Source organism: Notothenia rossii (genome assembly GCF_949606895.1).
Source record: "Notothenia rossii genome assembly, chromosome: 4".
In the NCBI taxonomy this organism is placed as follows: Eukaryota; Metazoa; Chordata; class Actinopteri; order Perciformes; family Nototheniidae; genus Notothenia; species Notothenia rossii.
The window spans coordinates 16,269,420-16,282,397 of record NC_136902.1 but is presented as its reverse complement, the minus strand read 5'-3'; positions in this window follow the sequence as shown (position 1 = coordinate 16,282,397).

The window sequence follows — 12,978 nt, the reverse complement described above, 5'->3', positions numbered from 1 at the left end:
AGCCACCTCCCTGAAATTTTCTCTGTCACGAATAGGAGTAGTTTCTGTCTGGAAATTACGTTTGTGAGAGTGGTGAGACATAGCTAAAACAAGGAGCTTAACGACACTATAAAGCTCAGTAAATGAGGGGAACTGCATCCAAAGAAGATAATCCTTCCTCAGTGGGTTTGCCTTCACGAGCAGCTTTCATAATTTGATTCATTGCCAATGTGGGCTGGCTTTTACGGTCACGGCCCTATCAGAAACGTCGCTATCAGAAACAATGCGCGACGTGTTTTGGAAGTAATATGGGATGTTTCTCAATCTCGAGTACGCTTGCTTGGTAGCAGGGCCGGCCCTAGATTTTTGGGGGCCCTAAGCGAGCTTTGGCTTGGGGGCCCCCCTCACTCTAGCGCGTTGTCACTACACACAACACTGAACCAACTTTTGTCTTGTGATGTTAGCATAAGCACACATATTGTATAAATAAGCATGTAAACACCGTGGACCTAACCTACTCTAGGGGGGCCCTCACCTCCTCCAGGGGGGTCCAGGGGCATGCTCCCCCAGGAAGATTTTTTTTTAAATATTGAAGTTAAAAGCATCAATCTGGTGCACTTTGAGAGCAAAATTAAGAGATCTATGGATACATCTCTCAACACCCATATGAAACATAACTGTAAACAGATTTTTCTGTATGGATATTTTACAAATCACTTGAACTGTATTCTTGTTTTGTCATATAGTATTTCATAACTGTTTTTCATTTATTCTCTCTGGCTGTCCATCTCATAATGTTCACATAGAAACTACCTGTCAATAGGAATATCATTCAGAAGAATTATAATTTCTTGCAAAAATCTGTCACAAAAAGAGGTTGCACATTTAAATTCAGGTGCTGTTATGGCAACGTCAGTGGCCAAACAGCCACATTTACTGCTGTCTGCTGCAAATACGTTCAAACATGCTGTCGACACGTACAGCAGTGGCAACTATGCCACAATTTCAGCTGACTTTTTCTCAGAAATACTGTCACATAACATCCATATATTTCAGTGCTAGGTTGATGCTTAGCTAAGCTAACTATGAAACACTTTAACTGACAGGACTCAGGATCAAGTGTGTACTGTAAGGTAGCTTCTAGCTTCATGTCGAACAGTAAGTCAACATTTCCCAGAAAGCTTTCTTTAAAATCACCAGGTAACGCTAAAAAACATTACATTTAGATTGTATGACAAAGTGTTTATTTAATATATCTGGCTAGCTATAGCTACTTGCTGACGGTTTAGCTTACCCCCGCGATTCAAAGTAACGTCAATGTAGCTGTAATTTATGCTTTGCTTACATGTTTGCATAACTTTGACGTTTAATGACATTTACATACCTTGTTTACCTGGCTCAACTGGTGGCTCTGGGGTTGTTGTGTGAGCCACCACTTGAGATTTTTTGTCTTTTTTAAGAATAAATGTTCTTATGTTCTTCTTCAAAAACTCTGAGTCCGACTGACAGTTTATTTTAAACATTGTCACAGCTCACAGGAAAGGTACCTGTCAGCCAATAAGACAGATGTTTATTTCCATTCAACTCTCTGGTTGGTCTGGTGTCTTGCATCTGTTGCATTCACTGAACACGGGAAATTACAATCCTGCGGTCCTCTCTAGTGTCATGATGAGGTTCAGGTAAAGCACGGTTAATGTATTATATTATTGACTCAATAATATAATACATGACTTTGAGAGTAGGCAATCTAGGCATATTAACAAAATTAATTAAACATACTTATGAAGGCGACGGTGTACTGAGATCTTTTTTTTTTCATTTTTTGCTAGGGGGCCCCTTAGTGGCTGCGGGGCCCTAAGCGGCCGCTTATCTCGCTTAATGGGTCGGGCCAGCTCTGCTTGGTAGCACATGTCTTCCGAGCGTCTTGTTTCAGATGCCAGGCAAGAATACTTCCTGGCATTCGGAAAACAAAGAGTGGAACAGGCTAGCGAGTGTGCAGGTGTGCTTCATATGAGAGGCCCCGCCTTACATTTTCCGCCACAGATTTGGGGAAATTGCTCCGTGCGCAAAGCATTGTTGGGATTTTAAGACCGCGGAGTCTACACATGTGCAGCCTCGAAATTTCTTCAAACAAAGTAAGCCAGGCTCGGTACATTTCCAAATATGCTGGACATTGGAACAGTACTTCGGCGGCACTTGATGACTTAGTATGCTTGAAATAGTGGCTCTGGAGCAGCTTTACTCGCGATTGAGAAACACCCACTGGGTGTTCCTCAATCGCGAGTAGGCTACGCTTGCTTGGTAGCACATGTCCTCCGAGTCACTTCCTTCAGAAGCTAGGCAAGAATCCTTCCTGGCATTCGGAAAACAAAGAGTGGAACAGGCTAGCAAGTGTGCAGGTGTGCGTCATATGAGAGGCCCTGCCTTACATTTTCCACCACAGATTTGGGGAAATTGGTCTGTGCGCAAAGCATTGTGGGGATTTTAAGGACGCGAAGTCTACCCATTAGAGATGTTAAGATTCACCGATTTGAATCGGTGCACCGGCATAAACGTTCAAGATGCGAGTGCACCGGTTGAAAGAGTGCACATCGGCTACAGTTTGGGTTGAACTCACGATGCATCGATTGCGTAGCGTCTTTGCATCGGTAAAAAAACGATTCATTCATATAATATCCCCTCATCCTGTCAGCACTCAGCAGAGACGATCTTTGATCATTGCTTCGCACTACGGAGGCCGAGAGTCTCAGTTATCAACACACATGGAAGTCGAAGAGAAAGAGAAACACAGCGCACCGAAAAATACCTACAAATCAAACGTTTGGCAACACTTCGGATTTTTCAAGAAAGACGGTCAACTTGAAAAATCGCTCGCAAATTGTTAACGATGCCGTGCCGCTTTAAAGTACACAAGTAGCACGAGGAACTTAGCGGCGCACATAAAGAGGCGACATGGGGTCTGTGGCTGAAAAAAACCCTGAAAGTTAGACATCACATAGTGAGTTAAATCACTCAGTGAGGTGTAATGTCAGAGAGAGAGTTTAGTTTACAGCAGCCTGTGACTGCCAATAACAGTTTAAATGTCTTCCTTACCGTAAGCAGTTATGAAATACCTGTTTGTGAAAGGTTATTTGTATTCTTTATTGTTCATATAGAAACCACACCACTGCTTTCTGCTCACTGGTGAGTTAGCCTATGAATGAGTGTTAAGCACATCAGGCTGGCAGCTGTATGGGCATTGCACTATGGTAGTTGTTATTTGCACATTGTTAATCATGGGCAATGCATCCTTCAAATTGTTTAACTGTGAGGTGTTATACAATTGTACTCTGGAGAGTTTTTTAACGTAAAAAAGGTAAAAAATAAACAGCATGATGGGATGTGCAGTACCAAATATGTAAAGCACTTTTTTGTTAATTTATGATTTGCTGCATACAGTATAAGGAATAAAACAAAAATCCTCTGTCGTACCATATTGAAGTATCATTATTTTTGCATCATGTGGAATTGCATCGTATCGCACCGAATCGCATAATGTTGAATCAAATCATATCGAACTGTATCGCAACAGGGGTGAATCGTATCGTATCGCATCGCCTGGTGTTTCAAAATGTATCGTATTGTGGCAACGTATCGAGATGCGCATCGCATCGGCTTCAGTGATGGAGATGCACATCCCTACTACCCATGTGCAGCCTCAAAATTTCCCCCAAACGAAGGACGCGGCCTCGGTGGAATTCCAAGTATGCTGGACATTGGAACGGTCCTGCTGCACCACTTGATGACGTAGCATCCTTGAAATATTGGCTTGGAAGCCAGTTTCCTCGAGATTGAGAAACAGCCACAGTCTGTGTTTACAATAGCAAGCATCGCTAACACTCAGAGCTAACGCTGTACTGGAGAGAGTAGCCTCTGTGTAAAAAAGCAGGGTATAAAAAGATACTCACCTTGTGGTAAACCCGTGAGAGAAATAGCATCTAAACTCCATACTGTTTCAGAAAGAATCCTTGATGTGGTTTAGAAGATAATATGGCTTAACGGCAGCGTTTAGCTGAGTATCTGGGTAGAATTCTCCTGCATGAGCCTTCCTCTTTTTTTTCTTTTTTTTTTAAAGCTACGGACCCAGAATCAGCCCTTCTCTAACAGAGCTGAAATTTCAGAGACATTTTTTTATATATCTGAGACATAATATATGCCTAAAAATAGTATGATAGGAGACCTTTAAGGGTGACATCATTGAGAAAGATAAATCTAAGTGGTTGTGAACAAACATTTGGGTATATAGAATGCCCTCCAACCCACAAACTGGGAAACTAGACAACAGTAATTGTATTTGCAGGCTAGTACTCATGGGATCAGCAAGCCATTCATTTTAGGATTCCCTCAGGTGCAGGCTCAATTGAATATACCGCCCACAATCTGAGTATCCCCACAGAAAACTTGAGATCTACCTTTGCAAAGGTGCACCATATTTAGCTTGTAAGCCAATCAGAGCAGACTTTGCTTTTATGTGAGGGGGTGGTAAAAGTATTTAATAAATAGGGTGAATAAAGGTTAAAATAAATTATGAATTAATTAATGCATTCAAATAATAAAAGTAGCCTACCACACGAGCATCAAATGAGCATAATGTGTCCCATTTTAGTAAAGAAATACATAAAACTGGTGCTTATGTAAAGGACTGATGGAACAAATATAGTTACCTTTTATCACTGGGACGCAGACATCCATAATGAATACTACAATAAATGTTTTCACAACAAAAATCTCACCCTGTGAATTTGCATGAACAAACAACTCTGCCTTTTTGAATTCACATTACTTTGCTTTTCAGACTAAAGTCAACACAGCCCCGGTCGCTCCGTTACTGCCTGAATAATTCAATATTGCTCACTGTCTGCTTCTGTTTTGTACTGCATGGTTAAGAACCAGTGAAGGGGAAGGCTCAATGCATGGGGACAGGCCTTGTTTTCTATGCCCGCAGCCAAGCGTGTGTCTTATGTAAGGGAGGGGGTTGGATGGTCCAGAGTACAACATCCACTGCATGACAACTCCCGTCGCTTTATCATCATCGCGTCTTCCTCGTCCCTCCTTTCACTTTCTATGAGTTAAGATAGGACATTTTAACGAGTGGTCAAAATCATCATTACAAAATCACTTTCTGCTGCAATATTTAATTTTCTGTCATTCTGTCATTGTGCAGATCCGTTTTTGAGTTGGTTTGTGTTTCAATATCTTGCTTCGTCTGTTCATCTCTCTCATCCCCACCCCCACTCTCTCCTCTGCCTTCTCTCAACAGGAAGACATTTTGACAGGCCAGTCATGATATATATATATATATATATATATATATATATATATATATATATATATATATATATATCATATCAAAAACCAATTGAAAATTGTGCTCATTAAAATGCAACTCCTGCTTCCTGCATCTCTCTTTAAAAGACAACCTTGTGTCATGTGAGACATCTGGAATATGAGGATTCAGCTGGTAACCACTGCATTATTTAACAAACCCTGCAGCCATCTGATCCTCCGCAGGTGTACATTATTCTGTTTCTCACAAATTCACAAAGCACAAACACTGTGCCCCTCAGATGTGTGTCTTACAAATAGCTGCAAAATGTATCTTTGTCAATACGCTTTGTATTCCACAAACTGAGGTTCTTTCTCAGCATTCTCAGGTTTCCTGGTAATGAACAAATACTTCCCATGAGATTAAAACACTGAGCAGCGATATGAAGAACACAGTGTGTGCCATGCAAAGTGCAGAGCATGCTGGGTATTTTGTTCATGTGAAACAGAAATAAATCTTTCTAAACTCCACTGACCAGCTGTTCAACTGTGTGGCACTAATCTCTCTCCCATGCACAAGAAGGTAACTGAAGGCATCCGTCTGTCCAACACTGCTGATGGATGACTGGACATTCATCTTATTTAATACTAAATCAGTTACTCTAAGAATGTATCATGACAATATCATAAGGACCGATCAGTGATGAACCCATGGAGATTTATCACAGCTTTAATGTTTATCACTCCTATCATTCTCATAACTTTGTTTTACGGTGCATCAGGAAGCTGTTTACAGAAAAGAAACCCTCTCAAAATCACCACTATTTTACCTGCTCAGCACCAAACGGCACAAAGTCAAAATGAAAGAATAGCTGTTAAAGAAAGTGAAGCATTTAATAAAAAGGTGTTTTCCTTGGTGAAACCAAAAGCAGAGCAAAATATCATTATATAATGTTATATTATCATTATAAGAATACAAAGTCAAGTAAATACCTATTATAGTGCCAATTCATAACAACATGTTTTTTTTCTTTTACTAAATCCAATGTCAGTATTCATCAAAGAGAGTTTAATATAATTTCAAACAGTTAAGTATTAAACTGAAAGTACAATATCAATAATCCAAATTGGCTTAATTGTGTGCAGGAATACATCCTCCATTTCATCATCACAACAACCAACACGTGCACTCTTCCTGCCTACGCCCCCTTCCCAAAGCACCCCAACCTGTTCAAACTCAACCTCATCTTAAACTTGCTCTGTTTAACACCCGGTCCCTAAACAACAAGGGTCTCATTCTCAATGAATTCATCACTGACAATAATCTGGACTTTCTCTGTATCACAGAAACTTGGCAAAAACCACAGGAATACTTCTCCCTCAACCAGACAACACCCCCAGAATACAAATATATTGAAAAACCACGCCACCCTGGGCGTGGAGGTGGAATTGCCACAATTCTAAGAAATAATATAAAAACAATTGCAATAAACATCCCTTGCCCCTCCTCATTTGAACACCTTGCATTTAAACTGTCTGGTCTAAAACCCCTGGTTACAGCAGTCATTTACCGTCCCCCCAAACCAAACCCTGCTTTCCCCTCGGATCTTGCTGAATTCCTCACACAACTTTGCTCTATCTCTCCATCTGTATTATTACTTCGTGATTTCAATATTCATGTCGACTCAAATGACTCCAATACCGCTTCAAAACTCCTGGACATACTCAACTGTTTCAATATCACACAACATGTTGATTTTCCCACCCATAAAAAAGGTCACACACTGGACCTGATCTGCACCACTGGCATCGCCATCAGCAACCTGACCACCTATGACCTCACCATCTCCGATCACCTGGCCCTCATCATGGACATCCTAACCCCAACCCCCCTCATCAAGCAGAAGCACACCATACAATTCCGGAATATCAAGTCCATACACCCCTCCTCCCTACTGGCTGACACCATCCCTGACTCCACCGTCACCTAGAATGTTTCCCCTACTGACCTGGTCAACACCTACAACAATGCTCTCTCCTCCTGTCTCAACCAACTTGCTCCAATAAAAACCAAGTATGTCTCTTTCACTCACTCGGCCCCCTGGTACACCGATCATCTCCGTTGCCTCAAAACGAAAGCTCGCCAGCTCGAAAGACATGCTCAACGAACTGGTCTCACTATCCACAAAGACATGTATAGACTGCACCAACAGCAGTACAAAGATGTCCTCAACAGTGCACGCTCCTTCCACTACTCCTCTGTAATACAATCTGGCAGCAATAACCCAAAGTCCCTTTTTCTACTATTAACAAGCTCCTCAACCCCATGGATAATATCTCCAACTCCTTCACCACCTCAAAGTGTGAATCTTTCCTCTCATTCCTCCAAAGCAAAATTGAAATAATACACATTAACATAGCCAACTCCTCCGTCTCGTCCACCACCCATCCTTTTCCGGAACCTGCCTACCGTCCTCCTTCCAGGCACCCTTTTACAGCCTTCAGACAAATTACCTCACTGGACATAGTTGCCCAAGTCACCGGCATGTATACCTCAACTTCCATCCTGGACCCCATGCCCTCCACCCTTGTCAAGGCCTGCCTCCCACAACTCACTCATCTTATCACCACAGTCATTAACTCCTCTCTGTCAACAGGACTCGTCCCCCCTGCTCTGAAAATCGCTGCTTTCACTCCCATACTCAAAAAGTATAGTTATTCCCTCAATAACTACCGGCCCATCTCTAACCTCCCATTCCTGTAAAAAATTCTGGAGCGAACTGTTGCCTCCCAACTAAAATCCCATCTTGACTGCAATAACCTTCATGAACCTTTTCAATCTGGTTTCTGTACTCGCCACAGCACAGAATCTGCCCTACTCAAGGTGACCAACAACATTCTCCTCTCTGCTGATTCTTGTTCCCTCTCAATTCTCATTCTCCTTGACCTAACAGCCGCATTTGACACGATCAACCATTCCATCCTCATCAACCGCTTCCAGTCTTCCATTGGCATTACCAGTACTGCCCTCTCCTGGTTTAAATCCTATCTCTCTGACAGACATCAATTCATCTCCATTAACAACTCAAAATCCCCCACAGCCCCCGTCAATCATGGCGTCCCTCAGGGTTCTGTACTTGGTCCCCTTCTGTTCATCATCTACATCCTCCCAATGGGACAAATCCTCCGTCAACATCAACTCCAGTTCCACTGTTATGCTGATGACACACAGCTCTACCTCTCAACAAAATCAATTTTTCCAACCACACACTCCCAGCTCAGCACCTGCCTCACTGACATTAAAATTTGGATGCAAAACAATTTTCGAAAACTTAACTGTGACAAATCGGAACTTATAATCAATGGCCCAAACTCACTTACCCGCTCAACCCAAGATTTTTCTCTTACCATCGATGGCTCCATTGTCAACCCCTCCACTCAAATCTGTAACCTTGGCATCATCCTCGACCCCACCCTCACTTTCCTCCCTCACGTCAACCAGGTCACAAAAAACGCATTCTTCCATTTAAAGAACATCACCCGCATTAGACCCTCCCTCTCATCGACCGCTGCTGAAACTCTGATCCATGCCTTTATAACATCCCGACTGGATTACTACAACAGCATACTTTTTGGATCACCTGCATTCACACTAAAAAAAACTTTAATATGTCCAAAACTCAGCTGCCCGCTTGCTCACCTCCACCCGACGCTCCGACCACATCACCCCTATCCTCCATGACCTCCACTGGCTCCCCATCAAACACCGCATTGACTTTAAAATATTACTTTTCACTTTCAAAGCCCTCAACAACCTTGCCCCCCCCTACCTCTGTGACCTCATCCAACGACACACCCCCACCCGTCGCCTCAGGTCTGCTGAAGCTAACCTACTGCAGCCCATCAGGACAAAGCTCCGGACCTGGGGTGACAGGGCCTTCGCAGCAGCCTCCCCCACACTCTGGAACTCCCTCCCCAGCCACGTCAGATCCGCCAACACTCTCACATCATTCAAACAATCCCTCAAAACTCACCTTTTCACTCTTGCCTTCAACTCTTAATCAACTATCCCCTTGCCCTTATTCCTCCTAGCTTAGCACTTTCTACTTTTGTCGTTATTTTGTTTTACTTGCTTGTAAGCGATTTGAGCACCAGGAAAAGCGCTTTATAAATGTAATGTATTATTATTATTATAAATCTTATTTTCCAAGTAAAGTTCGAGATGGGGTTAGTATTTTATGTATCCGATGAGTGGTTGAATCAGTCTGCCATGGGAAACCATATTCATGGAGAAAAATAGATTAAAAATAATCTCTGAATGTTTGAACTCCTTTCTTTTTGAGTGTGTGTGTGTGTGTGTGTGTGTGTGTGTGTGTGTGTGTGTGTGTGTGTGTGTGTGTGTGTGTGTGTGTGTGTGTGTGTGTGTGTGTGTGTGTGTGTGTGTGTGTGTGTGTGTGTGTGTGTGTGTGCGCATGTGTGTGTGTGAGTGATTCATAAAGCATGAACAGATTCATTAGGATAATCAATACATCACAATAAGTAAGAGAATAGGTTTAACAAAGTTAATATGTGCCTCAATGAAACTACTTGAGTTTCGAGCACTTTGATGCAGTTTCTTTCATTCTCTGCCCCTTGAGGCAGGTCGATGCTATGCTTGACTTTGCTGGTTAATGTTTAATTACTGTGCGTTGATTGTGGACTCACAGCATTCCGGAGGTTTGAACGGCCAATTACTGTCGCTCATGAAACCAAACACCATCTCTGTTACACAATTCTGGAGGATTTACGTTCATTATTTCCCCGTTGTTGCTGCGAGCACACCTTTATTTACCACTCAAAGTCAGGCTTTTCTCATTTGTCTTCACAAGGAACCAGGTAAACAAAGTGTTGCTGTGTAGCAAGAATTTTGTTCAATTTATTGGTGTTGGGATATATATTTTGTAAATCCTCTGGAGTAGAGAGAGGAGCTGTGGATTATTGTTATTGATTAATGCATCAATGTTTCTTAGGGTCAAAAACACTAAAACCCTGTTGGTGGGGCTCCGTTGGCGGAGCGCAGCGCCAAGACAATGGTAGGGGAAACACTGATGTTGCACTGTTGGAGGAGCCTGTGACCTAAGTTTTGAATTGCCATATCTATACTGTAGCTACTGTGCACATGACAATAAAGCCTTGAATGTTGAAACTTGATATTTTGTTTAATGGTTGTGATTGAAAATCCTGGTGGCTTTAAACTCAGGAGGCTGGTAAACATTGCAAAGAAGGATTTTTATTATTTAATAATTGTCACGATCTGTCTGTGTTTTGTTTTGTCTTGTCTTTTTCTGTCTTTGGTTTTCTGTTTTATTTTGAAAAGTGTTCACCCCCTGTCTTGCCTGTTGCAAAGAGGGATTTTTATTCCTTAATAATATTCGTAAACTTAACCATGTTATAGCCTCAGAAGGGCTAAACTACATCAAAGAATACATTTATTAACTACATTGTTACATTTAGCTGTAGCTTTTATAAACAAAAAGAGAGACATATTGATTGGTTGTTGAACCAGGGACCCTGCGATTGAAAGTCAACTGCCTTCCAGCTGATCCACAGCCCACCTGCTGATCTACCTGAAAACACTGTACGGTTACTTCACTCTAGTATACTTTGTCTTAGTTAAAATGTCATGAAAGGACATTTTTGCCTTGTAACGGACATGTACAGTACTTAAAAGGTAAAATACCATTGTACAGATTATAAAGCTTGAAGGTAGAAGCTTTTAATGTAAGATAATTTTATAATGTAAATGTTAATGCGATATGTGGGTGTGACTTTGGCTCAATGGACTCAAGAGGGTAAATGGATGTCTTCCAACCTGAGGGTCAGTGGTTCAAGTCCCAGCATGCACTAATGCTTCTAAATAATAAAATAAATAATTATAATAAAAAAAGTGATATAAATTCATAACAAATTATAATGACAATAAAGAAATGACAGGGTCATCCAGTCATCCAGGATTCATAGAACCGTAGTTACATACGTAACTATCGTTCTATTTCATCCTTACTGACCGCCAGAGGCGGTGCTTTAGCACTGGATGACCTATACCAACAGAGTCACGAGGAATTCTGAATACTCACCTTATAAGGATGGCGGACTCTGTAGGAGGACCACACCCAGCGGGTGAGGGGCGGCAACATTCACCCTTTAGTATCTGGTGAATGTGCTCGGGGATAACCATGTGGCCGCGGCACATATGTCCTCCAGGGGCACACCTCAAGGTCGTGGAGACACTCCTGGTAGAGTGGCTCTTTATTCTGGGTGGCAGGGGACGGTCATTCGCCTTGTATGCTTGGGCGATGACATCCACGATCCAGTGGGATAAGCGCTGTTTTGAGAGCGCACAGCCCCTTCTAGGACCACCGTAACACAAAAAGAGCTGTTCGGACTGACGTATGCCTACGGTAGTCTGGACATAAGCTCTGAGGGCCCGCACCGGGCACAGGAGTCTTGACCTCTCTTCCCCCTCCCCTGGTGGGGGGTCAAACCGTGCCAGCTGGATGGGCCGATTACAATGAGAGCGTGCCAGCACTTTAGGGAGGAACGCTGTGTTTGGCCATAGGGTGACACCTGAGCCATCTGAGTTCCACCTCAGACACGAGCTGTTCACGGACAAGGCCTGAAGCTCGCTTACACGCTTTGCTGAGGTGATGGCAAGAAGGAAAGCGGCCTTAGCTGAGAGCCACTTCAGTTCTGCCTGTAACAAGGGTTCAAAATGCGGTGAGCATAGGGCCTCCAGTACCAAGGGCAGGTCCCATGTAGGGGCCCTTGGGATATTCGGGGAGCGAAGTCTCAGAGATCCCCTTAAGAAAAGGGCTATCAGCCTATGGCTCCCCACTGTACTGTTGTCCACCCTTGCGTCCAGGAGGGACTGCAGAAACTCAAGGATAGTAGGCACCGAGCAATGTACTGGGTCCTCATTTCGCCCTCGGCACCAGTCGGAAAACAGCTTCCACCTGTTTTCGTACTGCCTACGAGTAGATGGTGCCCTAGCATTGAGAATAGTCCTCCTGACAGGCTCTATGCAGTCGCTCAGTAGTGGGTCGGGCCCTCCAGTGGCCATACCCACAGCTGGAGGCGGCAGGGGTCGGGGTGCCACATCCGACCCTCCAGCTGGGACAAGAGGTCCATCCTGTTGGGGAGACGCCAAGGCGTCCCGCAACAGAGTCTGTGCAGCAGGGAGAACCAAGTCCTGGCTGGCCAGAAGGGGGCAACCAGAAGAAGCTTGTGGCCCTGATGAAGCACTCTGAGGAGTGTTGGTAGGATCAGAGGAAGGGGTGGATAGGCATAGAGAAGACACCCTGGCCATGAATGAGCCAGGGCATCCTGACCCAAAGGGCTGGTCTTCTCCGTCAAGGAGAACCATAGGGGGCAGTGGGTCAACGTCTCTGAAGCAAAGAGATCTACCTCTGCCCTGCCAAAGACACCCCAGATGCTGGTCACCACCTCTGGATGAAGCCGCCACTCTCCCGGTGGAGACTTGTGACGGGAGAGGAAGTCGGCGACTTGGTTCTGCTCTCCGGGCAGGTACATTGACCGTAGGCTGGCCAGGCAAGGAGCTGCCCAGGTCATGAGAGTCTGGGACACCTCTAGCAAACGTGCAGATTTGGTGCCCCCCTGGTGGTTTATGTGGTACACCGTTGTAGTGTTGTCCGATCG